Here is a 4,605-nt window from a genome sequence, read left to right on the forward strand (position 1 = left end):
TCCGACCTGTTGCGTATCCCGAACACTCCAGCGTTACTCAAGAATAGGTCGCAGCAGCGTCTTATATGTGGTCTCCTTCACAGACGTGCTGTTTGTTGTCGGAGGTTAGGGAAGACACAGACTGATAGCGACTAGATTATTCAAGCTTCTTTTCCTAAATTCCGTACTAAAAAATAGTTACATACAAAGAAATAGATTTGACGACAAAAAATTAATTTTCTTTGGAAGATTTATTTTATTTAGTTTCGTTGTCTGATTTATCTAAAGGTAGTGGATCATCAATCACATCGGTAGGTATCATTGCGTGAAGAGCAACTTAACGTTAGAAATGTGGGTAGATTTGTGAAGAAATAGGTGACTATTTCCGGTTGTTCGTGTTTATCTCTGACCACATACAACTTGCGTTCACCTGCTGGGATACTTAAAAATAAAAACATTGCGGCGTGCTTTTTCTGATGTTTCAAAAGTGAATGTAGGCCTCGTAAAATCAACTATGTTTGCTATCATCGTTGGTTTTATGAACCATTCGTTAAACGATTGATGGGGCAATTGCAGCGATGTTTGTTGACTTTTATGTTTTGATAGGGCGTGGTTTGGATGGGTGGAGATTAATAATTGATGGGACAACTGCGCCATCCACGTGTGCGCAACGTTTTACTACCCACGTAAATAGAGGATGGATGTAATCATCACAAGAGGTGAGACTACAGTGCGTTTAAAATTAGTTGCGACTTTTGACGTTTGGCTCAGCGGCGGGGATGAGACGCCATTGCCCAGGTATAAGCTAAGGCTTTCCCTACCACGCCACCAGCAATTCGGTTGGTAAAGCGCCCCTGTTGTCATGCCGAGCGTAAACAGTACGAAGTGGTGTCGCGCATCAGAGGCACCAGTGTTCATTAACTCTCGTTGTAAAGTGATATCTTCTGGCGTTGAAGTGATCTATAGTCGCCAGGTATCGTGAATGAGTGTTTTGTGCCGGTGCTGTTTTAATGATAACAGTGCATTACGTCTGAAAACTTAATATTCATAATAAAAATGGACGTTCAAGAACCACATTCACTGGCAGTGAAAATAATGTTCTGCTGCCAAATATGTCTCTGAATTCGACAATAATAATGGACGTTGCGCCATACCACTCTGTTGTCAAGGATAAAGCTACAGCAACGCAGTAAATGAAAGCGGATATTTGGTTCCAGGTACAAAGAAATGTTCCACTGTATAAAGTTGTACATAGCATGTACAAGGTGAAGTTAATGGAGCCTTAAATGCTGTACGAGCAGAAAGCCCCATGGTACCAGGTCGACAATCTGGCTGACGCCAAAGGACATAGTTTAATCTTCCTTCATCCGTATCACGCTACTTTAAATGCGACTGAGAATACGGTCAATGAGGCTAAAATGCTGAAAGAAGAAGCCATTGGAAATGTTACACCACAGGACAGGTCTCGAGTTGTCAGCCATACCAAGTAGGTAGTTTAGGAGAGATGGATTCACAAAGAACTATAACTTCTCTTGTTGCCTTGTTAAACTCTGCCTCTTTTGTCGAAACACAGCATAGTTTACAAATATTCATCTCACTAACATTCTAATGCAGTTGAAATTGCGACAGAATCATGAAACAGAGTGTTATTAAACTAGTAACTAAGGGCAAGTCAGACCAACAGTTCATAAAACAACCCATTCTCAGAATAGAATAAACGCATAACATCTTTACTTATTTTGTCAGAAAACCCACAGCAATTCTCGTTTCACCGAATATGGATTGTCCTTAAGAATTACATTATTGCACTGAAAAAATCTATAGTTGCTTCATTGTCGCAGCGGATACGAAAGTTTCGCATAATAATAATATGGCAAAATACTCTGTTCTTTGTGTGCTATCCTTTGTCAAAAATCTTGTTCCGAAAGCTCGAACAGTTTATGAGATATGTGGGCTTTATGACTAATTCTTTCTGGTTTTTTCTTTGGCGCGTGCTTTCATGACGGAGTGGTTTTTATACAATCTCGAGACCGCAGACAGATCACTTCAAGTTTAAAAAATAATTTAGTGTGTGTTCTGCCCATGATACGAAGGGTATGATCTAACTTGCACGAAACGCAAATTCACCGCTGCTCTTATTTTTCACTGCAAACCTTAAGAATTCTTTGCCGTAGTTTGCCTAATATCGAAGCATCACAAGGACTCTGAGCGTTACCGAAATGCTCCATAGTTCACTATAGTGGTGGGCAGGAAATCGCGTATCTGTTAGAAATCACAGTGACTGAGAAGTCACAGATATCACAGTAGCAACTTTACAGAATCTAACTGCGATTTCAGTCACAGTTAGCAGTCGCAAGTAGTATTTCACATTGAAAGACGTGAGCCATCTATTGGTCGAATTCAGCACTGCTTTCTGCGATTTCAGTGACAAGTCGCAACTAAGAGTCGCAAGTAGCAACTAAAAAGCGCGGCTAACAGTGGCATCTGTTGGCCGAAGTTCGTACTACATCCATCTCTGTGGTACGCTATGGAGTCTAACTGCGATTTCCGTGACAAGTCGCAACCGAGAGTCGCAAGTAGCAACTAAAAAGCGCAATTAGCACTGCCATCTGTTGAGCAAAGTTCATACTACGCTATTCGCTACCGAGTCAACCTGCAATTTCTGTGACACATCGCAACTAAGAGTCGCAAGTAGCAACTAAAAAGCGCAGTTAACATGCTTTTCCTAGTGTCATCTGTTGACCGACGTATGTACTTCGTTATGAGAGCCTTGTGCCTCACGAGATCGATGTGCTGTGTGTGCATATGAAGGGCTTATTTCAATAGTGGTACAAGTCCATTTTTGTTAATTTTGAGATATAGAGTCGTAAAGTTAAATGAGTGCTGAAAAATCTGCAGTTGAGATACCAGAAATATTCAAGCTAGAGATGAACCTTTATTTATGTTTGTTTGGATCACTAATTTCAGAAGCATTATAGACAGAAAAGTGTAGGTAATGGACTTGTACCACTATTGAAATAAGCCCTTCATATTATATGACGACATGCACATTCAGCATCAGTTATGGTTGGTCAAATACTGCTGTGACTCTGAATGTATTATATTAATAAGAAGCAACATTGCCTTTTTCTCCTGAAAATATCAAGTAACGTAACAAATGTGTTTGATTCTGCTTCCAATATGACAGTTTTGGTTAATACTCCACATGCCTACAGGCCTTTGCAATGTTAACACAGCAGAACTCAGACATCTGTATAAGTGTAGAGAAATGAAAACAGTCATATGAATGCCTCACTTTTGTTCCGACACAGTTCAAGACTCGGGAGAAAAGTTTTACACCTGGTGTTCTATATGGCAACTTCACACACAAGAACTTTTTGCCGACACTACTACCACCTACATAAGTAAGCCTTTCCTGTGTCACTTTCAAGTAATGCACTTAAGCTATTCCTGATTTAACTGGAAGATCTGTACTTCCCACTTTCATATCAACAGCCTCAAAATGCATATCGTAGACTTCGGGATATGTTACAGGTCAGTGTCACACCAAGATTGTGGAGAAAGGGGGGGGGGGGGGGGGCGGCATGTCACTTTCCAACAAGTGTTTACCAATAAATAAGTGGCGGAAAATTACGGGTGTAGGACGGCTTAACATGTGGAAAATGAGATTTTTATTATTCACTCAATGTATTTAACATTTATTATTCCTTTAAAATCGCACAACAACTTCAATAAAACACTTTAATCAGTCACACACTTATTTCATAATTATTTCACTTTTAAACTGCAAATCCTCTAAGAGCTGTCTTGAATCTTCACGAGTCTCTCTCAACAGCCTTGATGTGGATAGATATGTACAGCAACCAGTAATCAGTCAGAACTGCGTCTGCAAAAACACAAGGATTATTAAACAATTTTTGCTGTCACTAATTACTAGCAATATAATTGACAGATTAGATTGCTAATATTTGATATATCACATTTGCTAATATTTGCTATATCACATTCGCAAGAACGATCTCACTGAAGTAATTAAGTCCATCAAAACGCTTAGAAACTAACCTGTCGTCTGACGAAAACGGTCTAAAGACTGGCAATTTCTTCAGATCTGTTGACAATGATATTTTGAATTATCACTTTACTGAGTGACTGAAATGTAGTTCAGGTACCTATGAACATAACAATATGTTAGAATTCATTTTCTAAACACGAACTATTACGGTACTGTGCGGCTACTTACATATTAATTACACTATTAATATTTTCACAGTTGTTTCTTTAATACAAAATTAAAGCCAACGGAAGAATAAACGTAAAACATACTTACCAATGACAGGTTTGTTGAGATGCAATTTTCTGTGTGGACAGATGTAACTTTTTCATACGGTGGTACGTCGCAGAAATCACAGGAGTCACAGAAATCGCAGAAGTAGCAGAAATCGCGGAAGTAGCAGTGGCGGAGGGATACGCGACTTAGGTTCCTTAACTGCGACAAATCACAGTTAAGAATAACAGATACTGAAACGTAGCATTCACAGAAATCACTGATATCGGAAAATCGCAGTTTAGCCCATCACTAGTTCACTATAAAGCTGACGAATTAACATGTTTACATAATTATGCGTG

At 39.3% G+C, this 4,605-nt stretch overlaps 1 long non-coding RNA gene across 1 annotated transcript; it reads right to left on the bottom strand.

The window, feature by feature from the left end:
- Positions 1–3,666: 3,666 nt before the first annotated feature.
- On the bottom strand, positions 3,667–4,383 carry LOC126427246 (uncharacterized). Its single transcript, XR_007576604.1, has 3 exons — positions 4,307–4,383; positions 4,042–4,148; positions 3,667–3,865 (listed from the first exon to the last, which is right to left on the bottom strand). It is a non-coding gene; the product is annotated as an uncharacterized LOC126427246 (long non-coding RNA).
- Between the last annotated feature and the right edge of the window lie 222 nt (positions 4,384–4,605).

Source organism: Schistocerca serialis, chromosome 11 (assembly GCF_023864345.2).
Source record: "Schistocerca serialis cubense isolate TAMUIC-IGC-003099 chromosome 11, iqSchSeri2.2, whole genome shotgun sequence".
NCBI lineage: Eukaryota > Metazoa > Arthropoda > Insecta > Orthoptera > Acrididae > Schistocerca > Schistocerca serialis.